The following is a 26,890-nucleotide window of genomic DNA, read 5'->3' as shown; positions in this document are numbered from 1 at the left end:
CCCCCCTCCCAGCTCCCTACCTCCGCCCCCCCACAAGCCACAACTGAGGGACTTGCCTTCCTGGTTCATCTGAGGGCACTAACCGGATGACATTTTCCTCCAGATACAGAAGGAACGCAGAGGCAGATGGGGGTGTGTGAGTATGTGAATGTGTGTGTGCACACAAGTGTGTGTGCGTGCACGTGTATATCCAGTTCTCCTCACCTGCAGGTTTCTTCCTGTGTTGTTCCTCACGGGATAAACCACTTGCTTCATGAAGAACCTTCTAGTGAGCTTGTTGGGGCTGGGAGTGGATCCCAGGACAGGGAATGGCAGGCAGTAAGTCCACTACTCTTCCACGGGAGGAAACATCTCCTTCCACTTTGGGAAAGCTCCGTTGACCAGAGGTTCTTGGGCCACTGCGTAGGAAATCTGCTCAAGAATATTGAGCAAGAACCCTCTCAAGTGCAAATTGACAGGTAGAAATAGAAGATGAGAGCCAAGAGGCAGCATGTGAGCAGAAGGGACAGAATAGCAGTGGAGTGAGTTATAATTAAGAAAAATTTTGGAAGGATATGAAGGTAAAAAACAAAGCACCTTTCCCTCCTTGATTATAAAAGCAATGCAGGTTCATTACAGAAAATGTAGAAAATACGTAAAGCAGGAAAACAAAAATAAAATTAGCCTCTAAATCCATCACTAGAAGGCTGAAAACCTTCTGGAAATGTCTGCCCCTCCACCCTTGTCCCCCAGTTTCCCACCTTGTCACAAACCACACTTGGGGAACTTGCCTTCTAGTTGAGTTAGCATTTTGGTAATTCACATGTCAGTCTTTCCTCTCTGCGTACAGCTTCAAGGCAAAAGTTGAGTCCATATTGTGTGTGCGGACGTTAGGCAGTTTGGTATTTTTATTTCGTCCCCTTTCCTTAGTGTTACCAACTTTGTAAATGAAAGAAGTGTTGAGCGAGGCGTTAGACACAGTTTGATAGCAAGCTCAGAAGATGGGGAAGGGCCCTGAAACACCAGATGGTGCTCACTGGGATGGGAGATCTTTTAAACAACGGACGGTGAGGGGGCTCCGAAGTTCAACCTCCCAGCTCCTGCAGGAGCAATGAGCAGCCCAGAGCACGTCTACCTTTGACTGTGGCTGGATTCCCTGGCCACTGATAGAGCTCTAATTGAGGTTTGGTGTAGAGCAAACACTGTAACAAGCATGTTACGTACAATCGGTGTTTGCGACTCTGAATTTTAGGTGATTAGTTGCTCTGTTTTACAGATTTGGAAACTAAGGCTTAGAATGGTTAAGAACCTTAAGGAGTGTCCATACCACACAGCGTTACAGCTAGAATTTGAACTTGTTCATCTTTCTTCTAACCCCTGTTCTGCACGGCTTCCCATTCCATGAAAGAGGGTGTCTGCTGGTTACAATTTGCTGCTCAGACTTAATGGATGGACTCACCAAACAACAAAGGGGGCACCCTCCCAGCAGTTATGGGGAACACAGGTAATTGAAATTGATCGAGTTTGCCCTAGGGAGGGACTTCAAATGCTTGAGCCCTGCTATCTGGAGTGCTTATCAAATCAATAATCCTACTGTTCCTTCTTCTGTCTTCTTGGTTCTTCCTCCAGGAAGTCTTACAGGTTGAAATCTAGTTGACACTCACTCTTCCCTTCCCGCCATTCTCTTCAGTATTAGCCTTCTCCAATTCACAGCTACATTGTGACCAGGCGCCGCTTTGTCTTTGAGATGCAGCCTCAATTAGCCAAATCCAGCCTCCGCAAGTGGAGGAAGCCCCATATCCTTCCAAGGGAACAGAGGTTCTCAAGGAGGGGTCCTTGGGCCAGCAGAATCAGCATCACCTGGAACTTGTTAGGAATGCAAATCCTTGGGCCCGGCCCCAGACCCGCTAAATCAAACTCTGGGAGGTGTAGCACAGCTGTTGGTGTTTTATCAAGATTGCCAGATGATCCTGGCCACACTCAAGTCTGAGAACCGCTGGTCTAGAGATTCCAAAGTGAGAGGTCGTGGCTCATACATTTCCTGTCACCTCCAGTTCTGAGTCCCTATTCCCATCTAATTAGTTCCGATTATTAGCTACTGTGGGTCACAAGCAGAGCACCCCAGAAGTGAAGAACACGGAGTCTGGAGCCAGACCACTTGCTTCTGAGTTCCGTCTCTACTGCTGTTTCGTCGTGCATCTCTGAGTGAGTGGCTTAAATTCCCTGTGCCTCAGACTTCTTACCCCTAATGTGGGGTAACAGCAGTGTCCCCCATTGGGCAGCTGTGGGCATCTGGTGAGACTGCATGTCACGTACTCCCAACACTGCCTGGCACATAGTAGACCTGAAGCAGATGTTAACTAGACCAACGGCATTCACATCACAACACAAACAATCTGAAATTGAAGATTAGACAGCCCTTGTTCTGAAAGAGGTTGATTGCTTGGCCAGAAGTCCTGCTGTTTGACCTTCCTTCTCTCTTCCCTCTTGGTGCTCACAGCAACTCACCCTGTCTGTGATGCTGACTAGTTCAGCTGTCTTTATTCTCCAGCCTCACCCCTAATCTTTGCTCCTTATCTCACTTTGCAGATCTCAGGACAACTTCTAAATAATGGAGCTGCTACTCCAGGAGAGTAGCAGAGGAGGGGAGAGATAGCGTGGAAGTTACTTCCCTACCAATGTGCACTGTGCTACCTTCCAGATTGCTTCTGTGGTACAGTCAATTTTGGTTTATATATGTATATGAATGTAGATATGGATATGAATATGTATATGTATATCGTCTTTTCCCCACATTGGAGTATTTCACTCTGGAGCATTTCTTTCTCTCTTTGTTCTAAACCTTCACGCCCTAATAACTAGGGACTTGGTCTGGGTCAGGGTTTGTTAACCTTCATATTAGCCTGAATCATTCTTTGTTGGGGGTGGGGGGCTGTCCTGGGCGTTATAGGATATTGAGCAGCACACCTGGTCTCCACCCATTTGATGCCAGTAGTATTGCCTGGTCGTGACAACCAAAAAGCTCTCCGGACATTGCCAAATGTCCCTGTAAACTGTCCCAGTGGAGAGCCCCTGGAATAAGTTAAATTCTTCCTATACTAGTTTAAGTTTGTTATATCTTATTGTGTCCTAGAATTTATCTCTGTAGTGTATTTAAGGTTAGGAAACTGGGTTTATTCATTGAGAAGAAAGATGCAGGGTCCCAGGAGCCTCTAGGTCGCCCTTATTCCTAAGGAGAATCACCAGCACTCTGTCATGGCATTTCCTCAAAGGTTCCACACTTAACCCACCTGCATTGAGCCAAGGACATCCCGCTCCCTTCTAATACCTTCTCTAATGCACTTGACTCTCCCCGTACAGCAGGAAACCTCACAGGAACCAGGGGATGGCCTTTGGGTTTTGGCTTATAAATACTCATGGTCTCATTTTTCTTACTGAGAAAAGATTTTTTTTTTTTTTTTTTTTTTTTAAATCGTGTTTAACATTCTTGTTGCCGTAGTGGAAACTTTTGTTCCTTGGAGAATTTCCCATTCCAGGCCCAGGGTCAGATTCCTCAGCGGAACTCTGAACATTTTCTAGGGAAGTTTCTTTCACCAGTGAGATTGTACCTTTGATGCGTTTATACAACTGTGTTTGGATTGTGTGGTAAGACGTCCCAGGATCCCAAGATAGACTAAAGGAAGCAGGGGAGGAGCCATGTGTTCTGGGACTCAGTGGCCAGCCAGGATCAAAATCCTTTTATGGTTCCATTACTTTTTCAGATTTCTTTCCTCACACACCAGAACCTCAGATCTAAGACAAACAGCCAGTGCTTCAGTCAGTATAAGTTAAATTATGCTGTGGTAACACATAGTTCCCAAGTTTCAGTGACTTAAAACAAGGGAGGTTTATTTCTTACTCATGCTACTGTTTGTTGTGGGTTAATGCAGACCTCTACTCATTATAGTCACTCAGGAACCCAGGCTGGCAGAACAGGCACCTCATTAAATGTTGATGATCGCAGTGCTGACCAGAAAGGGGGTTGTGTCTAGAACAATTCAATGTTCTAGACCACTAATTACACTTCTATTAGTCAGGGTTCTCCCGAGACAGAACCAACAGGATATATGTATGTATGTATGTATGTATTATCGATCTATCTATCTATCATCTGTCTAGTTATCTATCTACCTACCTACTTATCCATCCTCTATCTTTCTACTTATCTATCTGCCTGCCTGTATACCTACCTACCTTCTTATCTATCTACCTACCTACCTACCCACCTACCTACTTATTTATGTATCTATCCATCTATCTACTTACCTATCTACTTTGTCTATCTATCTATCTATCCATCCATCTATCCATCCATCTATCCATCCATCCATCCATCCATCCATCCATCCATCCATCCATCCAATCTAACCTATTTACCTATCTATCCACCTATCTACTTATCATCTATCTTTCTACTTACCATCTGTCTATCCATCTGTCTATTTATCTATCTACTTATCTGTTCTATCTACTTACCTATCTACCTGTCTATCTATTCTATCTACTTTATCTGTCTGTCTGTCTATCTAGATTTGTTTTAAGGAATTAGCTCATTTGGTTGTGGGACTGGCAAGTCCAAAATCTGCAGGGCAGCCCTGCAGGCTGGAGACCCAGGGAAGAGTAGATGTTGCAGCTCAAGTTCAAAGTCTGTCTGGAGGCAGAATTTCCTCTTCCTTGGGGATGCCAGTCTTTTCTTTAAGGCTTTCAAATGATTAGATGCATCCCACCCACATGATGGTGGGTAATCTGCTTTACCCCAAGTCTACTAATTTAAATGATTATCTTATCTAAAAAATACCCTCACAGTGAAATCAAGTTTGACCAAATATCTGATACCATGGTCTAACCAACTTGACACATAAAATTAACCATCACAACACTCAGCTTCTACTTGGAGCTCATGGGCCAGACTTAGACCTGTGGCTCCACTCAAGTACAAGTGGCCAGGAAGTACAATCTGTTTTGTGCCTGGAGTGAGGGGTGGGGACCAGTGGTGTTTGACTAAGTACCAATAGCTGTCACAACTGTAAACAGTGTTACCTGCAGATGAAATAAAGCATCATTCGTGGTATCCCTACTTCAATGCATTCTGCTAAGTCAATGCAGACATAGTTTTAGACTTAGACCCACATGCCCCCTTTGCTCATAAGGGAGGTTATGGAGATGGGTGGGTTAAGACATGGCCTGGTGTCCAGAGGTACTAAATTTTAAGATGGTTACTGAACACTTTCCTCTGTGTTTCCTTTATTAAGTGTTTTCTGTGTGTGCCATTGCATCCAAGAATCATTTGTGTGGTGTGTGCTTGAAGAACATCCTGCAAAATAATTTGGCCTCTGTGGCTTCCTTTTAGTACGAAGTTGTGTTTTCCTTGGTTGGATCAGAAAGGGCTCAGATGTCAGCCCTCACTTTGCCACCATCTCTCTCTGTGCCTCTGACAAGTCCCTCCCCAGTCTGTGCCCGATTTTCCTGGCTGTCTGGAAGGGGGTTGGGCAAGGGGATCTCTAAGTTTCCTTCTGGCTTTAACATTCTGTGCACACCCTCTCCCAGGGATCCCAGTTGGTGGACTGGCTACCTCCTGGGTACAGGAGGGCTGCATGACAGAGTTTTCTTCCATAAAACTGTCAAGATCATTCTTGGTTCTCACTTGAAGCTATGGCCTCATTAGTGCCCTGGCCATGCTGCATTCACTCACCTGGAGAGAATGCATGCTACACACCAGCTGGGAAGCATCATCTCCAAGCCCCTGGCCCTCTGGTGTCCCCCTGCCTGGCTGGTGGGGGAGCCTAGGACAAGGAGATGTTGGGATGGAGTACTGATAAGCTTGCAGAGGGCAGGGCCGGGAGATGGATACAGTCTGGCTGAGCTGAAAGTGAGGCTGAGGGGCCAGGCCAGCCCCTCAAGGCCATCCGGGCAAACCTAACCTCCAAAAGGCAGAGTGTCAAGGACCTCAAGCACTGCACGCTTCCTTCAGTGACCACATTTGACACTTCTAATACCCATCCCAACCAATTGTTTTGAAGCCAAATGAAATATGTTGGAGGAAGCACCTGGGAAACTGTACATGCCCTTCAAACAAACTAATTATTATTATCAGGTACTGCCTTATTCCACAGATATTTTAGAGCTAGGTTCTAGGGAAAGAAAAGTGAACAAAGACACTAACTTAGTTGAATACAGCGTGGTGCCAGCTCTAATAGCATGTTCCACAGGAGCAAAGCTTGTGAGAGCTCAGAGAAAGATGCAGTCAGTTCTGCTTGTGGGGGTGGGAGGCTCCATAGGAGTGGTGACAAGTGAGCTGGGTCTTGAAGGGTATCAAAGACTTTATGGGAAAATGAAAAGGAAGTGCTAATCAGAAGGCATTGCATGAGAAAGTCTCAGAGTACTGGATAGGCTTCGGGAAAGCCCTAGAATTCTGGCTGGCTGCTGGGTGGGGTGGGTGGGACAAAGTGAGGGGAAGCTGAAGAGGGGTGGGGGGGGTGGTGATCAAATGAGGAAAGGTCTGGAATAACATGTGAGGTGTTGGTTCTTAACTGAGTTTTGTAAATTACCAGGTTTGAAGAAAAAAACCCACTTTTTATTTTTAGTTTTGGCTGAAAGAAAAAGCTATTGCTTTATTTATATCAAAAACCAGCCTATAGATTTGTAATGGGCAAAACTGAACTTCGATTTACTCACGGCATTGCTGCACCATCCTGTTAATTTTGCTGTTCTCCCTTTTTCTAGAATCCATGTAGAATACTTAAGTCATCCTGCTCTGTAGAGTCTTGGTCATTTGGAATATTTGAGCAGGAGGTAGGAGGTGGAATCTTTGTTTTGTTTATAAAAGGAATATTGCAGAAAGTGTGGAAAATAAAGAAACCCATAAAGGCAAGAACAAGCACAGTGATACCACCCTCCAGACAAATTTGAGGTTACTGTTTGGGTAATTCCTTCCAGGGAGCATTTAGAAGGCAGACACCTTGTCTTTCATGATGCCTTTTCTGTGGCATGAACCTGACTCTGGCAGGTGCTCCACCTGCAATTGATTGTTGTAGTGGTGCTCCCATAGTTCCTTCTAGAGAAAGCTTGGTGATTGAGTGCTGGTAGAACCACTTAAGTTCAAAGCCTGATGTTTCCATTCATTACCTGTGAGACCTCAGTGACTTAGTCTCTCTAGGTCCCGGTTTCCTCTGGGAAATGGGAGGAATGTAAATGGGAACGATATGTAAATGTAAATGGGACCGATAACAATACCTACATCCTAAAGTTTGGGGACCAGAGTTCCTTTGGGCAAAGCACTTAGGCAAATGCCTTGCACATAGTGACTATTATTTGTTATTGGTTATTACACTGTTCTATGGGTGAGTTCATCCCTGAGGGAGGACCTTTTTGGGGGAAGCCTTACCCTGGAGAAGGGTCTTTCTGCCTCGGTGTCCCACACATCAGGAGAGGGGACAAACCTGTCAAGTCGTCAGGATTATGCAGGCACCAAGCCAGGATCCTGGTGCTTGTTCACAGCTTTTCCCTGGAGAAAGCTGGCTGGTCCTTGCTCACTCCTTCCTGTCTAGCTTTTCCCTACAGGCTCTCAGGGGCAGGCTGTCCCTTTAAGAAAGGCAGCCACAAAGTGTGGGGCCCTGCCTCCCCTGCTGGGTGCCTTGCTGGGCTGCAGCTGGGACCCTCCTGGGTTGGATTTGAGTGCTGGACCCTCTGGAGGAGGGAGACTGCTTTGAATCAAGTGCACATCCCCCAGGAATCCATGCCGGAGAAAGGACTCTCTGTCATCAGCCCCCCATTGTGGCCCCTGCCTCCCACCCCCCAGCCCTGGCTCTGGGACATACAAGAATCATTCTTAAGGACTGAGCTCAGGATCCCTAAAAAGAAAGTTGGAAAAATAGCTGGATAAACTTGGTAAGTGAAAGAAACCCACGTTTCATCCTCCTCGTCTTTGCGGACTGCTGATTTGGGGTTGAGTTTGGTGATTGTTGCCGGATGGAATCTGATGGGCAAATGTGGGAAGGAGGAGGCAGAAGTGGGGCTGGGATTCCCGGTGGGTAGTGAGTCTTGGATGGGGGATGGCCTCCAGCCTCTCCTCCCACTGTTTGCCACCCTTGAGGTGAGGAACTGAGGGTTGACATCTAGAAGTATCTGGAGCCTGGTCCGGAGAGGGGTGGGTTGGGGTAGTGAAGATCAGGAAGGGGCTGATGTCAGACTTCTCTCTCATTTGGGGAAAACAAAGTGTGGCCAGCCAAGGCTGTATGCAAAGATGCCTGAGGCCAAATGGTACTTGCAGCCTGAGGGTGAATGGAGTGAGTGACCCTGGGATTCTATCTCAGCAGGAGACTCAGGCCAATTCCTCTTCCTCCTGGGCTGAGGGGACACACCAGGCCCTGGGCTTGTTCTCCAGGCCCCAAAGAGGTCTGTGTTGGCCCCTTGGACTGGGGCAGCTGTTGTGAGCAGCAGCAGGCAGTGCCGTAGTGGGAGGAGGCAGGTCTGCCAAGGGCAGGGAAGAATGGAGGCCTGTTGTTCTGGAGCCTGGGAACGCCACCCTGGGGGGAGGCTCACGCGGCCCCTGGCTTAGTGCAAGAAGGAATGTGAGGAGAGGTCTGTGCAGTGGGCAGAATGGGTCTGAACTGGCACCCCACCTCTGCAGAGCAAATGACGCCCCAGCCTCGGCATGGGCACAGGTGAGCTCCCTGGCCTTGAATATCAGGTGCAGTTTGGCAAACTGGGGTCTGTGCCCAAGGGTGGCCTCCCAGGGAAGAGGCAGGATATAGTAGCAGCCTCAGTCCCCACACTTCCCCGGGGCCATGAGTGAGTTCTGGATGCCAGAAGCTCTCTGCTGAAGTCTGCTCCAACGGCTCCTTCCTGCTCCCCGGCTTGTGCCAGGCTCTAACTGGGGGGTTATTGATACAAAAATGGAATGACGGAATTGGGAGCCTGTGAGGATCGGGAAAGATGTTTTAAATATGGGATTAAAGCCGCTTTTGAAAAGTAACAAAAACAGTTGCCATGTATTCTGTATCTTGAATGTGCCAATCACTGTGCCAAGGGCTTTATGGGGACCATCTTGTGTAGTTCTTGCTGTAATATTTTGAGTCGTGAACATAGGCATACCGCATTTTATTGCCCCTTGCAGATAATTGCATTTTTCTTTTTTAACAAATGGAAGGTTCGTGGCAATCCTGCGCAGAGCAGATCTATCAGTGCCATTTTCCCAGCAGCATTTGTTCGCTTCGTGTCTCTGTGTCACGTTTGAAAAAATTACACATTTAATTGTCAACAATGCTTCAGACTTTTATGATTATGTTTGTCATGGTGATCTGCAGGCGGTTATTATGATTCCCTGAAAGCTCAGATGATGGGTGGCAGTTTTTAGCAATAAAATATTTTTTAATTAAGGTGTGTACATTGTTTTTTTAGACATAATGCTATGGTACATTTAATGGACTACAGTGTAGTGTAAACATAGCTTTCATAGGCACTGGGAAACCAAGAAACTCATTTGACTCGCTGTATTGTGGTATTTGCTTTGCTGCAGTGGTCTGGTACCCAACCTGCAATACTCTGAGGTATGCCTGTAATTTGGGAGATTTTTACAAATGAGGAAACCGAGGCTCAGAGAGGTGCAGGACCTTGCCTGAGGACACAGGGCTGTAAACTGTGGAACCAGGACTTGAACGTCTTGATTCGATTTAATTCATTCATTCACTCCATTCATTCATTCATTCATTCATTCATTCGTGTGTTTTGCTCAACCAGGTTGAGCTAATTGCCTCCTATTTGCCAATTCTTCTGGTGGGACATAAGACTGGGAAAGGTGCCGGCCAACATCACTGCACAGCCTGGGTCCTCAGCCCCTGCAGAGTCTTTCAGATGGGCCCAGAGACCCTTGACGGGAGAGTGTTGAGAACACTATTTGAGAAACTTCTTGTTCTTAAGAATGGTTCCCTTTTGTTTCCATTTGAATGATAACCTAAAAGCTGAATGCATTCATTCTGAATTGTCTGAATGGCTATCCCATAACCTACGACTGGCCTGAGAGTTTAGTCCTGAGTTTATGTTTCTGTGCAAGTTGGCACGAAGCGGTTTCCTCAAATGATAGTGTTTAACTTTTAATGCTTTGTTTCTGAAGCTGGGCTCTGCATGGTGAGCTTGGAAGGCCCAAAGTACCAAAGATGAAGAAAGGCTACATTGATCTAGAGTGAAAAGGAAGAGGTGCAGGGAGGGTGACCCAGGAGGAGATGGTTCAGCCATCCCCCTCTCTTCCGGGCAGAGTGAGCCAGACTCCGCCACAGGCAGAGCAGAGTAGGGGTGCCGATCTTCCAGCCCCCCCGATGTACAGGATCATTGAGGCCCCAGTGCAGAGACTCGGGATGTGCAAGTCAGGAAAGAGGAAAGACCCTGAATTAGGAGCTGGGACCCCCACTTCCAACACAGTGTCTCTGACCCGAAGCTCAAGGATGCTCCTCTGTCAGCCTCTGCAGATGGGACAGGCGCCAAGGCTGAGAAGGGTGAGTGTGGCGCCTCCTGGGGCCACCGTGTGATCTCCCCTCACAGAGGGGTGTTCTCTGGGCTTTCCAGAATTTCAGACCTTTCCCAGGGTCCAGCTGTTAGGTGAGAAAGCTGAAGCAGGGTCCCTGTGACTCAGGGCTTGCTACCCCGACAGCCCACAGGCACACGCCGCTGGCCTGGTGCCTTGGCTCCTGGACGGGGCTGGGTGACGAGCACACTCTGAGGATCACACGTCCCACCAGTGCAGGTAGCTGGGGACAAGAGACCCAGGGACCAGACCTCTTCTTCTTCCATTTCCTCTTCCTCCTGCTGCTGCTGAGGTTTGGGGTCTTGCCGTGAGGCAGCCTGCGGTCACACCTACTTTGGATGAGTGACGCCACTGTGTATCTTCCCTCTCTTGGACCCTGAGCGGCCATCCGTCTTCCTTTCTCTGGAACTCTCTGCCCTGTCATTCTTCTGCATTAGGAGTCGTCAAACATTTTCTGTGAAGGTGCTGAGAGCAAATATTTTGGCTTTGGGGGCCACACGGTCTCTGTTGCAATCACCTAAGCACCAAAGCAGCCTTGGACAATATATAAATGTGTGGGTGTGCCAAAGAAACCACAGTTACAAAAACTGGCAGTGGGCTAGATTAGGCCACCCCTGCCCCAGATGGAGTTCGTTCCTGCTGAAAAACATTTGCTGGTTCCCCATGGCCTGCCATATTCCCCCTGACATGATGGGCCTGCCCTGTTCTTCATCTCCAGGGGCATCTTCTGCAGAGTCCTTCTGGTGCCCCCAGAAGCCCCATTCTCTAGCCATCCTGCCCTGCCTGCCCTTCCTCAACATGCTCTCTCTTTATGCCTCCCAGCCTTTCCCCTTGGGTCACCTCCGCCTCCCTCTACCTACCCCCTTCATGCATCCTATGTGATCCTTAGACTTTGACTCCTTGCGCGGATCAGGTGCTTCTCCTTGTGTCCGGCCATGACCTTCCACCCCCAGCCCTCTGCAATATGGGGAGTTGCCCTTCTCCTCTGTGACCCTGTTACTTTGTACTTGCCCTGCTATAGACCCTCCCTGTGCTACACTTTAGCAATTTGTTCCTGGCTTATCTCTTCAAGGGCAGGAATCGGTAGGACTTGGCTATCTTCACCAGTCCCAGCTCCGTGCCGGCCAGGCAGGCAGCAAGCACTCAGGACACAGCACTGGCATAAACCCCGTGACCTCTCCTTTCTTCCCCCAGAGAGCCTCTGCCGCAGCAGGTGGCTTTTTTGGGGTTTAGCTGAGCCATTTTGGGAAATCAAGATCTCCTCATGAGTTGGACACTGAAGCCGCCTGTAGCTAAATCCGTCACTGGCCCTGAAATCCGATCCTGCTCATTCCCTGTGCCCCACGATCGGGTGGCCCAGTTTGTTTTGACATCCTGTGCGGGGCATGAGGGGAGATGTGAGGGATCCAGATTTCAAAGCAAGAATTTTCTCCAGCAGCCGCTGAAGGCCAGGCTCCTGCCAGCGCCCGGGCTCCCGTGTTAGCATTTTCAGTTAATTAAGAAAACAAGCCCCAAATCCCTGACAGAGGTGGTTCTGCGGATTCAGGACAGAGGGTTCATGTCCGCACGCAGGAGAGGCCTCCCAGCTCCTGCAGGCAGGATGAGCTGGAAGAGAGGAACGCGTGAGCCCGAGAGGACCCGCTGAGGCCTTCTCAGCAAGAGAAGGTGCCACGGAAAGTGGGTCATGGGGAGCCAGCTCCAGGCAGGGCCCAGACGCACATTTCTCCTACCAGGGCATTTTCTGAACGGTTGGACTATGGAGGCAGGCCAGCTGGGCGAGAGTAGGAGCGGAAGATACAAGAAACTGGGATTTGCCAGTCTTTTTCTCCAGAACCAGGTTATTCCACTGCCTGGCCGGTAGGGGGCAGTGGCGAGAGGGGGCCTGGGCATGGCTTCGGGTGGAGCCCAGGTGGCTGACCTGCCAAGGGGAAGTTCTGGTCAGGGATGCTGCTTACGAACGCAGAGCCTCGGTGTGAATTTAAAACGGGCGTTGTTCCTTAGAGGGGCTGTAGAAGCAGCCAGCTTTCCTCTCCCCTGTCCACACTGAGTGTGGCGTCAGCAGATGCTGGACCTACACCAACACCCAGCACTGACATGGGTGTCATTTGGCATGTGGGGCTGGACTTGGGCCTCTGGGAGTTGCAGGAACATGGGTGCACATAGCGTTGGTGCCGAGTGTCCAGCTGGCACGTTCTCTGACAGGTGTGCGTGCCCCGCAGCCGGGGTGGGTCTGTGCACCCCTTTCATCTCACAGCGGAGCACCACATTCAGCAGTCACAGCCCGTCTTGGGCAGAATGCGGTGAGAGAGAGACCTGGTCTTGCTCTACGGCCACTGAATGGTCCAGGGCAAGTTATTTCTCTTTGTGAACCTCCGGTTTCTAATGGGCTCACATTTTATGTGTGTCCCGAAGGCCCGAGTGTGTTGGCGAATATTGGAGGTGTATACCAGACCTGGCTCAAGGCGCCTGGTTTCCTTCCCCCGTTAGACATGTGTCTTCGTCCAGCTTCTGCCTGCTGGCCAGGTGTCTGGTCAGCGGTGGGAGGAGGTGGTTGTAGGGCCAGCCCTTGGTATCTGGTTATAACTTAGCCAAATAACCAACAGTTGATACACATGTTTTTTGACTTTTGAGAGCCTTCGTCTTGTGCCCTTGGGAGTTTCTGGGCTCCCTGCCTTCTGTAAGTCATGGCTTCATAACTTACAAGACAGGCCCCGTTCTGTGACAAGTTAGGACCATGTCGGAAAAGCAGGTGCCTCCAAAGGTGAGCATCTCAGTGGAGAGATGTCATTTGCGGGGTTGGGGGGAGTTTCAAATCTCTCCGTCTCTTTTTGCATTTCCAACAGAATCCTCAAGTTGTAGAGCTGACATGGACGATAGCTCTTCCTTCCAGGAGGGCATCCAGAAATACCACCCAATCCTCCTAAAATTCCCAAATCCCTGGACACCAGCAGGTTTGTTTGTTTGTTTGTTTTTGCCACGGCTGCTGATTTTTCTCACTGGGTCTCAGGAAAGAGCCTACTGATGGCAGGTAGACAGTGATTTTGTCCACACACTCAGTTTCTTAGACCTTCTACTTGGCAGATCAGAACCTTTCTGACTGACGGTTGGAAGCACCTTCTCTTTTTCAAACAGCATTTCTAAGTATTCTCCAGGCATCAGATGGAAAATCTGAGTCAAAGACCAGAAGTCGTGAATTTGTTTCTGGAGTATTAGGGAACATCATCCAAAAACAGAGGTGGTTTAGCCTGAGCCTTTGCAAAACTCACAATATTTAGGGAAATCTTCACTAATGAATCTTAGCTAAGAGTTTTTGGAGGTTTTGTTTTGTTTTAATTACATTTTTTGTAGTTGTCGTTTCTGTCAATACTGCCTTCAGGAGAAAGCACTTACGGGAAACCAAGAACGAAAGCAGGGTGTGTCTGCTGCTGTTCTCTCGCGGGAAAGGAGAGTTCTGTGCCGAGAATTTGGGGTTGGGGTTCTAGACATGGTCTGTCGTCAGTTTGTCCTGGGGCAAGTGGCCTTGCTTCTTGAACCTCAGTTTTCTCCTCTGTAAAATGGTCACGATAAGGATAGCCAGCCCCCACTGTCGGTATCCTGTGCCTCCCAACAGCAGTGTGGGAGTCCCCTGTGGGGCATGTCAGAGGAAGTTGGAGCGGAGTTCGTTCACACACAGACAGCAGGAGTGACATCCCAAGATGGAAGGGTATGGCCATTCTGGAGCAGAGTGGGGTAATCTTCCCCAGAGTCCTATTTTTACATCTGAGCTTATGGAGTAGCACACGATCGCTCTGGGGAACAGTGGCCCCGCACCTTGGCTCTGCATGGGGGTCTGTCGAGACACCCCTGTGCCTGATGGGATGTGGGGGTTGGGAGGGCCCAACAGCCTCCGTCTCTGTGTGAAGCGTGCTTCCCCTTAACCTCCTTGGTCTGAAAATGGATTCTTTTGATGGATCGAAGGGAAACTTGGAAAATCCCAGTCAATTGCAGAATCCAAGGAGGGTGGTCCCCTTCATGACCAAGCTCTGAACCACATCTGTGCACCCCACCTCTCACAGCCTACGTTTAAGCTCTTGCCCTCCCTCTGCCCGACGAATGGTACCTGGGGAAAACCTAGTCCTCCTTCAAGACTCAGTTCAAGCACCACCACTTCTGTCATCTCTCTAGCCCCTCTTTCCCCCAGTTTCAGGGAGGTGAGATTCTCCCTCATTGATGGCCCCGAAGACCCACCCCTGATGTAGCATGTAGCACAGTGTTTGAAAACCACTGTTCTCCCTGTCTTTCACTAAACTATGAGCTTCCAGAATGCAGGGACTCAGACAAGGCCCATTGTGCATTCCTAGATCCAGAGACTGGGTCTAGCACATAGTAGGCCCTCATTAAGTATTGTCCAAGTGAAAACTGAGGGGAACCTGGGCTCTCTGCAATCTCCCGCTGAGAAGGAAACAAGAGCGGCTGGTGTTTGGGCAGTTGGCCCAGGGGCCAGCTCCGTGGTAGTATCTGAACCGAGCGCTCTAATCGGTGCCTCCTGTGTGTATGCCTTCCGTGACAGGGCTGGGGCACAGTGTGTGCATGGGCCAGCAGTGTGCCCACGGCTGGCTGTGGTAGCAGCACCGTGTTTCTCTGCAGAGACCCAGGTGTGGACATTGCTGCCAACCTCCTCTTCTTTCTGGCCTTTGTCCTCATTGGCATGCGATTCTCATCGCCGTGCCCAGGGCTTTTGGAAGGAGTGTGACCTTGTGGGGAAGCTGGTGGCACTTTGGGGGACAGACAGACCTCACTGTCTGTGCCTGGGAAAGACACCTGTGTTGGAGGCTGAGAAGATACCTTAGAGAGTTGTAACATGTGAGAAATTGGGCAAGAGAATTTTCATGAATGCCAGTGAGATCAGAAGGGAGCATGTGCTCTTTGGGGTCAATAGTGACCTTCCCTTCGGGGAGTTTATATGCTCACTGGTATATTCACATGTGTCCGTCATTATTCTAAGTTCTGAGCATGCAGACTGACCATGTCCCTGCCCTTGGAGGGCTTACTTTCTTTCTTTTTTTTATTTTTTTTATTTTTTTTATGTTTATTTATTTTTTTGAGAGAGAGAGACAGAGTGTGAGCGGGGGAGGGGCAGAGAGAGAGAGGTTAGACACAGAACCCGAAGTAGGCTCCAGGCTCCAAGCTGTCAGCACAGAGCCTGCTGCGGGGCTCAAACTCACGGACTGTGAGATCCTGACCTGAGCTGAAGTCAGACGCTTAACTGACTGAGCCACCCAGGTGCCCCCAAGGGCTTACTTTCTAATGAAAATCCCTGAAGACTGACAGGATGGGAGTTAAGGCCACCGTCACCCTGGAGACAGCAATCTCCAGGTGAGGGATTTCTCCATTCTTCAGCGCCTGCACTCTCCCCCCCAGATGTTGTATTGTCCACAGTGGTATCACCCTTCCCGGATTCCTGGCTCTGCCTCCTTCCCCAGCCTGTGTTACAGACCCCTCACCTATACGCCCACTGTGCCCTGTGCAGCAATTGCCCAGCATGCTGTCCCTCCCTGACCTTCTCACCAGTTTTCCCTTCTTCCCCGACTGAGAGTAGTTTTAATGAGTGTTTTATTCACCACCACATGCCTATGGCGTGCGGTGCCTGGCTCAGAGTGGAGGTTCTGTACATAACTGTGGAATGAATGAATCCACAGGACAGACACTGGGTCTCACTTACTCATCTTCGCCATCCATGCTAGGCTTGGGTGTCTGTCTGTTTTCATCTCTTTCTGGGTCAGTCATCAGCGGGATGGATGCTAGGGGAAATTGCTGGAAAGCTGGGGAGTTGTGAGAAATTGGAGAAGGAGGAGGAAACCCCTGCTTGGAATCTGCTCTTGACTGTGTCCCCTCTGTGACTTGGCCGCAGGAGGCTCATTTGCCTTTGAATACATTCCTTCCCGTAGGCTGGGAAGGCAGGTGGGCTTCAGGGCTCACAGACCTGGGCTCTAAATCCCACACCCTCCTTGTGCTGAGGCCGGCGTCTTCCTCCTCGTGTGTGTGGGGACAGGGCAGTGCTGAGGGACAGAGCTGCCCCTACAGCCCTCGGGTTCAGTCAGCACAGCTGGGCCGGCCAGAGAGCAGGCCGCCCGGGAATGGCTGGGAGGCAAGTCCAGGCCTCGGGCCCACCTCCCCCAAGGCCAGGATGTGGCGTGGGACCCAGGCGGGTGGAGGTTCCCACCGCTCAGCTCCTGCGCTCTCTCCCAAATGCTGCAGGCCTAGGCAGAGCCTCTCAGCAGGAGGGGGTGGGGAGAGACTCCAGCTGCCTGGGTCAAGACCCCGTATCAGGACCAGGGCAGCCCCGCAGGCACCCACCTCTGACATTTATCCTCTACCTGGACAGCTGCCAGTGGTCCTGCGGCCCAGCCTTGCCTTGCGTGGGGGATGGGAAGAGAGTCTGGAATTAACCATTGCAGGCCCTGCCTGAGTCAGGCCAAGCCTTGTGCGCCCATCCATCCATCGTGTACTGAGGGTTGGGATGGGCATGTTCACAAACGTTATCGGATTTAATCCTGACATCAGTTTGGGGGTAGAGGCACAAACCCATTTTCCAGATGAGTAAACTGAGGCATGTGGCGTTCCATAATCTGCCTAAGGTTGTAAGTTAGTAAAGTTTCGTAGGAATTCATTCTTCATTACAAAGGCCCATTGTGTGCTAGGGAATGATTCTAGGCCCTGTGGATATGGCACTGAGTGATGGACAAAGACATCTCAAGGAGAGAGAGAATGCAAAAGTGGATAGTGTCTCTTATGGTAGTAAGTCCATGTGGAAAATGGGAGGGAGAGGGGTTGTTTAAAATGGTCGTGGAAAAACTCGCTGAGAAAGTGTACAATTGTTAATGTCCATGCCGGGCTTGCTAGGCATGCCCTCGTCACCATATACAAGCCCACTATTTAACCCCCTCCCCCACCCAGTTAACCTTATGAGGCAGATTGCTCTGATTCTCATTCTCAGATGGGGACACTGAGGCACAGGGAGGTAAAGTCACTTGCCAGAGAGGACAGCGGATGGAAGCGGTGCTAGGATCCGTGCTCAGGCAGCCGAACTCCCCAGCTCTGGCTCATAACCATGGCCAGGGAGCCAGTAGGGAGGGCAGGAGCCCAGCAGCCCCCACCTCACAGGCCAGGCCGATTCAGAGGAGCGGACAGGATGAGTTAGCAGCAAACCTGGGTGAAAGGGGAGGGTTTAGAAGCTAAAATTAGAAGCCAAGTTTAGAAGCTAAAATTCTAGCATCTCAACTCCATCCTCTCCCTGAGGTCTTTGCTGCTTCTCAGAAAGGAGTCTCCGGGCCAGGGTTCTTGAGCTAGCACTCAGCGAGATAAAATGTAGCCCCTTGAAGAATTCATCATCAATAAGAACAGAACAGGGTAAATACTGTGGTAAGGGGTAAAGCCCAAAGGCTGCCCCTCACCCTTCTCCTCCCCTCCCTGCCCCTCGCCTGCAGCCAGCCACCCTCAGCCCTCCTAGGAATCAGATCCGAAAGAAGTGGGGCTGTTTTTGCTCTGGTCTCCCTCCGTGTCAATCTGAGAACAGCTTATTTTGTTAACGATGATGAGGATGATAGCAGCTAATGTTTACTGAAGCCTTACAGAAATAGGAAGTGAAAATATATCCAACTCCCATGTGCGGGAAAAAACAATTGTGTCCTGAATTGGTAACTTGCAATACAAAGCTTGATAAATAAAGGTGCTTCAGCCTGTTCTGATGTGAGACAATGGCTCCTGGTTCAGTGAAGTCACAATTCAGGCTCCCTGTGAGGGTGTCTTCCCGTGGGGACCTTGGGGCCACAGGGTCCCTGTGATATCCACTGATTTGTTCTGTGTTCCCTCGGCTTCTGGAGCCCCTGTGCTAAAATCCACTGAAGGGGCCATGTCTGGTCTCGTCCCAGGGCTTTTGAAGGGAAACCTGGCACCCGCTGCTCAAGCTTTGGCTTCCTCGGGCCCCTTGGCTCTCCTGGGACACCCGCCTGTCCCTGGAGGATTCCGGTGTCCACCTGTTGTCTGGATGTGAGGACTGTAAATGGGTGGGCCTGAGGGCAGCCCCTGGTGCTTGCTAACCTTCCTGCGACAGAGCCATGTTTCTCTGAGCCCTGCTGAAGGTGGGGCTTCTCCAAGGGACATGGCATTTCCCTGTTCTGGAATTCTCTAAGTCATTGAGTCATTTATTTATTTATTTTTTTTAATTTTGAGTGAGAGAAAGAGAGCATGAGTGGGGAGGGGCAGAGAGAGAGAGAGAGAGAGAGAGAGAGAGAGAGAATCCCAAGCAGGCTCAGTGCTGTCAGCGCAGAGCCTAATGCAGGGCTTGAACTCACAAACCATGAGATCATGACCTGAGCTGAAACCAAGAATCTGGATGCTTAACTGACTTGAGCCTCCCAGGCATCCATAATTGGGTCATTTCTAATGATGTCGCCCTCCTCAGCCCCCAGGTGGGGAAGGGAGTGAAGTCCTGGCCATTTACTTCATTTCCCTCCTAGTCCTAGAAAGGCTTTTTCTTTATTCCTGACTGGAGAAAACAGCGTTACCTCTTTGAGGCCGTTCCCAACTCTGTTGACCTTTGTGTTCCGGGGGTGGGGGTGGGGGGGTCCTCGGTGTTATTTGCCTGGGGAAAATAATGTCATGGCTTTGTTCTGATATTAGAAGGTTCAAGAGAAAGGAAAGGGAAAAAAAATGAAACACTTGGATTTCCCAGGGCAAAATATATTACGAGATATTTTAAATATTTTCCTTGTACAATACCCTGTATCAGACATACAGTATCATTCCTGAATTATCAGTTACTCCTCATGACTCCATGATGGGGTATGCCCTGTCATATTCTCTTTGTACAGATGAGAAAGGTGAGGCTCAAAGAAGGTAACGTTCCCAAGGTCCTATAGTGAGTCAGAGGCAGAGCCAAGTTCAGAAGCTAAACTTCTAGAGTCTCAACCCCATCCTCTCCCTGAGGTCTTTGCTTCTTCTCAGAAAGGAGTCTCGGGGCCAGGGTTCTTGAGCTAGCACTCAGCGAAATAAAATGTAGCCCCTTGAAGAATTCATCAAATCTCCAGAGAAAGCGGGGTTGGCTTCAGTTGGTTCAACCAGGCGTAAATATCAGGGCAGACTGCTCATGGCAGAGGAAATCTCAGGTCACATTAGCAAGGGCTGGTAGGGTTTCCAGCTCTCCCCAGCTCCTGTGCATGTGAAAACCTGCATCTTTCTCTTCGCCTTCAGTCTTGACGTGAACAGGGATTTTCACGAGCTGTTTGGATGAGCGTGCCGGATGAAAGCATAGTGTGACAACCTCGTCCCCACTCTGCTTCCCGAGGCCCTTGACTCGCAGCTAGGTGCCTTCTTCCGCCTTCTTCACAGAGCCCGGTGCAGCTCTGACTCTCTGCTCTCCAGTCTGCTGAAGCCCTGCCCTCTTTGGGGTGCCAGGAGCTATTTTTTCAGCTACCAAGGAGTGGTGGTGCTGCATTTGAAAACTCCACTCTGGCCTTCGTTTGCGGTGGAGTCGAAAGGCCAAGGCGGGTATCTGGGCACCAGCTAAAAATAGCCAGGGGAAATAGCTTCTCACTTTATAAATTTAGCTTTTATTACATAAGTAGTTATTGGTATTATAACGTTAACTCTAAATAAAAGTAGGGGAAAAAATCCACCTACAGTCATACCACATGCACATGGATTCGTTTTTCCAAAAGCCCCGATGTCCTGGGCATTCTGAGATGGAGGGGCAAGGGAGGGAAGGGAGCAAGTCAGCAGGAAGTGATTAAGGTGACCTGGAATGGCAGGCACTAAGCCAACGCACAGGCTCCACTTCAGATTTACTGCTTCTCTTCATTGCCTCCTCCAGGAAGCCTCCCCTGGTATCCTCCTTGTCAATGACTGGGACATATGAGATGCCGCTTTCTGTTCACATCACGATGTCTGGCTTGTGTGTCCCATATTGTATTATGATTATCTGGTTAAGTGCCTGGCTCTCCCACTAGACTCGGATCTCCAGGATATAGCAGGAATATCTTATTCTTCTCTGTATCTCCAGTGCCTGGGAGATCCAAGCAAGTCAAAGTTAAGATGCCAGATAGAGAGGGGCTCCTGGGTGGCTCAGTTGGTTAAACTTCCGACCTCGGCTCAGGTCATGGTCTTGCAGTTTGTGGGTTCGGGCCCTGCATCGGGCTCTGTGCTGAGAGCTCAGTGCCTGGAGCCTGCTTTGGATTCTGTGTGTCTCTCTCTCTCTCTCTGCCTCTCCCCTACTTGTGCTCTGTCTCTGTCTCTCAAAAATAAATGTAAAAAAAATTTTTTTTAAAAAAGATGTCCGATAGAGGGGTCAGGACAGTCACTGAAGAAGACGTGTGTGCTGACGCTCAGACAAATTCTAAGATCTGCAGAATGGTGAGCGACATGGAACCACGGAGTGTGTTACCTGCGTCTGATATGGACATGTTTTCTTTGGTGTGTTTTGTGCGTGTGCGAGGGAGAGAGAGAAGGAAGATCTGGTGTATCCCACCAGTGGCTGTGAGGTCTCTTCTCACATTAGAAGAGGGGGTTAAAGAGCATGAGCCAGAACTTGAAGAGCATGACAAGGGGCCTCGTGTTCTCCTTTGCACAGTATAAGCTCCAGATCCTGTGCTTCTTCCTTAGCCCACGGTAGGGGGTGGGGGGGAGGTCAGGGGCTGTGCCTTCTTCATGCTGCAAACCCTGCTGTCTGGCACAGTGCCTAGGCACGGAGTAGGCATGTGGTGAAGGCTCGCGGGATGGATGGATGGATGGATGGATGGGTGTGCACATGGGGGGAGAAACTCTCATAATCCAGGGAAGTTCAGTTCAGGGAGATGAGCACTGAGTCTAGTTAGGAAACAGGGAAGGGGCATGGGTTGGCAGAGACAGCAGCTTTGTCGTTGGATGAGGGGAAGCGGGCCGTTGGTGTCCCTGTTGGTTTGGATACTTCTAACCAGACGCTGACTCGGAATGGCCATCTCGTGGGGGAGAGGAGGACCAGGGGGGCTGTGGGAAGTCATGCAAAGACACAGGCATAGAGAGAGCATTTTCCCCCTTTAATTTTGCTTCTTTTCCTCCAGCACAAGAATTGGACACATTGCTCAGATTCCTTGAGTCCCTAGGGCAGGGGTGGGGGTGCCTTGAGCGGGGGGGGCAGTTCTAACAAATGAGCCCGGACAGAGGCATGTGGAATATGGCCCAGAGAGAAGGGGGGGCGGGCAGAGTGAGTTGTGAACTTGGGGAGGAGGAAGTTCTATTTTGGGTGCCTTTGAATCCCAGCCCCTCTCTCAGCCAGATCTGCAACAGACCCCCACCCTCTGCCACTTGTGTGCACTGGCTTATGCTCTGTTTCTGGCTCCCCTCCCTGCATCCTTTAAGGCTTGGCTCATTCTCTCCTTGGTGTTCTGCCTCTGGGTATTCTTGCCTGAATCCAAAACCTCTTCCCAGTCTTTTCAAAGGAGCCATCCCTAGCTAGCAATATCTACAAATGATAATTAACATAGTTTATCCCCATTCCTCTTGTGTGCCACGCACCGCACTAGGAGCTTCGTGTGTCCCCGTCCAGGTCATCCGAAACACATGAGTCATTCCTCCTGTGATCTGGATTTGACAAACAAAGAAGCTGAGCCTCAGAGAGGGTGAGTGAGCCAGGCAAGGTTATCCTGCTAGTAGGTCGCAAAGCCGTGGCTAGAAACCAAATTGGCCTGTCTTCTCTTCCCACGGCTACCCAGCCCTCCCTCTGAATCAGAAACTCTGGGGGTGGGGCTCAGTGAGCCGCATTTCAACAAGCCCCCCCGCCCAGGAGACTCTAGAACTGCCGATCTGGCTCCAAGCTGGCTGACAACCCACAAGTCCACCAATATTTGGAGAGAGCTGGTCCATTCGCGGCCATTCCTCATCCTTACAAGTCTGTCTGCTGGCTCTGGCCCTGGGGCGAGGTGTTCCTGAGAGCTTGTTTCCCTGCTTGTGAGATAGGAACACTCCAACCCTTAGGGAGGACATCCCTGCCATCTCGTTTTCAGGAGAGGATCTCCCAAGGGTGGTTACTTGATACTGATGGCACCTTAGCATCACTTGGGGAACTTTGACAAAACATCAGTCAGTGTCTGGCTCCCTCCCCAGACCAGGCCAGTGTCGCTGGGGGTGGGGCGAGGCCATGAGTGGCTCTAACATGCGTGGGGAGAAGGTGGGGGATGGTGCAGGCTGTTCACTCTCAGGCCTCATCCTCTCCATCACTTCCTCAAGGGAAGAGGCGAGGCATCTCTAAGCAGTAATTCTAGGAGAAGTAATGAGCTGGGCCTGCCAATACTTCCTCCCCTTTCTGGGATCTGTTGCCTGCAGGGTGGCTGCTTCCGGCCAGTTCTGGGAGATGAGGTCAGGAGCCCACTCCTGTGGGAGGTCCACAGTCACCCTCCTAGGCTGGTGACTGGACACGTGGGCTGGCCTCACTGAATGGAATATGAAGCAGTCCGTTTGGCCAGAGACATAAAGCCACGGACTTGGACAGCTTTATCAGAGCGGGGCTGATATTGTGACCTCCATCTGTCAGCTTCATGCATCAGTTCCTCAAATGGTCCTGAGCTCGAGCAGGTCGAGGCAGGTTTTCCCCGACACCATGTACTTGACAGAGTTAGTGTTGAATTTAATGAGCTGGCATGAACAAGCCAGCTGGTTAGTTAGTGGTCAGTAAACATTTGTCACATCTGCATGAACGCCAAGGCCCCCTCTGATCACCACTACACCTCCCTGAGGTCTGACCTCCCAGCCTCAAACCACCTCCACCACCAAGCCCTTGGTATCTGACAGTTAACTCCTTAAACCCTACTTTACTGGAAGCAGTGCCACTGGCTCTTAGTAGGGGTTTGCCAAGGATCTAGCTGTAGTTGAGAGAAGAGCAAATGATTTAGAATTGGCTCCGCCTTTTTATGAACAAGTTCCCAGGTAATGCTGATTGTGCTGGGCTAGGGACACTTTCTGAGATCACCTGACTTAAATGAAAACAAAAGGCAGGTGAACTCTGGCTTTAGGGATTGCCCCGGGGCAGTTGGCTGAGGGGGGAGAGAGAGTTCTTGACCTGGATGTGGTCCAGTGTTTTGCAAGTCTGGCTGCAAATTTGAATCACCTGAGACTATGAACTCTTGCTATTTGCAACAATGTGGATGGAACTAGAGGGTATTATGCTAAGGGAAATAAGTCAGAGAAAGAGATCATCTGATTTTACTCATGTGGAATTTGAGAAACTCAACAGATGAACATGGGGGAAGGGAAGAAAAATAATATCAAAACAGAGAGGCAAACTCTTAAATACAGAGAACAAATTGAGGGTTGCTGGAGGGAGGTAAGTGGGGGGATGGGTTAAACGGGTGATGGGTAGTAAGGAGGGCACTTTTAGGGATGAGCACTGGGTGTTATATGTAAGAGATAAATCACTGGGTTCTACTCTTGAAGTCAAGACTGTATGTTATGTTAACTGTATATTAACTGTATGTTAACTAACTTGAACTAAAAACAAAAAAGAATCACCTGCTGAAACTTAACAACTACCAGAGCCCAATAGGCTCAATACTCGTCCGGGTTTCCCAGGATGGAGAGGTCCCCTGCGATCTGGGACTTTCAGTACTAAAACCAGGACAATCTCGGGCAAACCCGGAAGAGCAGCTCACCCTGCTGTCTCCCCCACACTCACCCAGTGATTCTGTTTTCGCTGGTTCTCGCTGGGATTCAGGCATCGATATTTTCCACTGTGCCCTGCACTTCTGCCGTGCGGTGAGGTGTGAGATCCTGAAGGACTTGATCAGGAAAGACGGGGTGAATTGTGAAGAAGCATTTCACAGTGTTCTGTGAAATGAGGGAGCACTGGTTAAAGGCAGAGGGGACAGGATGGAAGGAGGGGATACCCAGAAAGTGCAGTTCCAGGGGGAGGTGGATAATGGGCCTCCATTACTGGGCCCTGAGGGACGGACGAGGTGCCCTGCTGGGTCAGTAAAGCCACTTTGGTGGAGAGAATTGGGGCAGAGTTTGCAGGGATGTCCGAGTCAAAGAAAGGTGGTTTAGCAATGGGAGAGTCCACACAGAGACTGCTCCCAGGGCTTGTAGCTGCTGGCGGGGCGGCCTGGCTTCTGTAGCCTGAAGTCCTGGAGCCAGGGCCTGGACTCCCTTGGAGGAAACATCCCCTTTCTCGAAGCGCAGAGAGGAAAGCTGTCTCTTACACGGTTTATGCGAGATGCCTTTCGCTTGCAGGAAAGAGGGGAGAAAATAGACCCAAACAGAGATGGAGATGTCCTGTGTTTTGCCTGGGAATGCCGGGATCTGACTGAACTGTGCAGGTTTATAAAGGAGCATGCCTTTGCCTCTCGCTGAATGTCACTTGAGACACCTCTTGAGGGTGTCTGGCCAAGGTCTGGATGCCTTTGACCTCCAGTGGATTCCAGAAGAGAAAAGGTCTAAGTGCCTACGTTTTTTGGGTTTGCCATGAAGGTTTACTTCTGGGCGATTAATAACTTTCTCCTCTTTTTTCTACCCCACCTCCACCCACTGCCATCAGATGTCTTTCGATCGGGAAGTGAGCTTGCAGTATGCGAGGCACTGTGCCATGAACCACTCCTCTGGGGCTCAGAGTCTAGAGAAAGAAAAAAGTGCATTGGTGTGAAAAATATAAATTAATGCAAGAAATGAAATAGCATGGGGTGCCACAAAGTGGTATCTGATGAAGTGTCCTATAGACAGAGCGGACAGAGTGCTCGGAGTGTATTTTGGAGAATTCAGGTGGGTTGGGATGGTCAGGAAGGCTGCCCGGGGAAGGTAGGATCTGCAGAGGGGTAGAGGGAGGGAGAGGAAGCAGAGGTGGGCATGGGGGAAATAATGTGAGCCCAAAAGTGGAACAAGCAGAGTGGGTCTTCACTGTATTTCAAAGATAACACAGTGTCTCGAGTTTGGTATTTATCCAGTCGCAGGATCAACCGTCTTTGCGTATGTGTAATGTAATAGCACACTGATATGTTTTATGATAGGGCCAAGAATTCAGGAAATACTACAATGTATTTAAATTCTGCTGCTCTTATCAAGTTCCTGCTGTGCGTGCTGAAGGAGCCCCATGAGGGGACTTGGGGGTACAAGCGGAAATGTCCGTGTCCTCTGGGAATTTCAATCCCACGAGCGATGTGCATTTAGGGAGGAGGAAGACAATGAGGTTGGAAACCAGGGGACGTGGTGGAGTGGAGGGGTGAGGTGGGATACAGAGGAGAGACGGGGCGGAGAGCAGTCTAGCAGTTACTGAGTTGCCCATCAAGGCCATTTGGGCAGGAAGCCACCCCAGATTAAAGTAACTTGTCTCTGTTCCGTCCCAACCATTCAGGGACTGTGGGTAACATTTTTGGAAACATGCAGGGAGTGGCTGGCTGGGCTGCTCTTCCTGGGAAAGACTCCCTGAGCTGGCTGCCCTAGAAGACGGGCAGGACCAGCTGCATGATTTGCGGGACCCTGTGCAAAATGGAAAAGCAAGGCTCCTTGTTCAAAAATTAGGAAAGATTCAGGACAACGACAGGAGAGCCTTAAGGCAAGCAGAGCTGAGAGTGCCCAGCTCACATGCCCAAGAGGCTGGTCCAGAGGAGGGAACAGCCTGGACCTCTCTGTGACTCTGTGTGTGTGGTAAGATGATGGGCTGGGTTGCTGTCTGTGGCTGGGGTCAAGGTTTCTCTGTACTAGTGCTGGGTTCTCCCGTAAGAGTGGCATGGGTGATGGGGGAAGGGACGGGGTACCACAGGAGGCTGCCATGGCTGTGGGGCACTGACCGTTTTACACGATGCTGCCATTGACACCCTGCCATCTCTATGCAGCGGGAAGGCTACGTCTGAGCTTTAGAATTGACCAAACTGAGACTCACATGTTTTATGAACACGGTATTAACTTGGGCAACTTGCTTACATTCTCTAAGCCTTAACTTCCCTATATATAAAAATTCAGATCATAAAATCACAAATGGATGTTAAAGTTTGAGCCCAGCCCAGTTTATAGTAAACGTTAGTATCCTTTCTAGAAATGTATTGAGTATCTATCTTGTAAAAGTGTGGAGCACGCAGTGGTTTGGGGACACATTTCAGATAGCAGAGGGAGAGGGAGTGTATGCCCTATTATAATATATCCCCAGAGGAAACCCAGTTCTATCTGATGGGCACGCATGTATACACAGAGGAACACACACACACACGTACACGTGTACACACACATCTGGAGCTGAATTGAAACTGGGTCGGAATGAGGTGGTTTGTTTAATAGGAAAGAGCCCCCGTTTGGGTATCCTCCCCTCTTGGCTTTGAACCTCGGTATCCTCCTCAGTCAAAAATCGTGATCTCACTGAGT

The 26,890-nt window shown here is 49.9% G+C and overlaps 1 protein-coding gene across 5 annotated transcripts in view; it reads left to right on the top strand.

Annotated features, from left to right (window-relative positions):
• Window positions 1-26,890, top strand: part of DAAM2 (dishevelled associated activator of morphogenesis 2) — a 118,811-nt gene that overhangs the window by 22,801 nt on the left and 69,120 nt on the right. For 2 of the 5 annotated variants that reach the window (XM_019457024.2, XM_019457025.2), the window contains exon 2: window positions 13,381-13,488. The exons of the other annotated variants lie outside the window; for them this stretch is intronic. The gene's annotated coding sequence lies outside the window, so the exon portion shown is untranslated. The remainder of the gene's footprint in view (window positions 1-13,380; window positions 13,489-26,890) is intronic. 5 annotated transcript variants of the gene reach the window in all.

This window comes from Panthera pardus, unplaced genomic scaffold (genome assembly GCF_024362965.1).
Source record: "Panthera pardus isolate Hobbes unplaced genomic scaffold, ASM2436296v1 HiC_scaffold_17, whole genome shotgun sequence".
In the NCBI taxonomy this organism is placed as follows: Eukaryota; Metazoa; Chordata; class Mammalia; order Carnivora; family Felidae; genus Panthera; species Panthera pardus.
The sequence above is the reverse complement of the archived record's forward strand: the minus strand, read 5'-3'. Positions and strand labels throughout refer to the sequence as shown.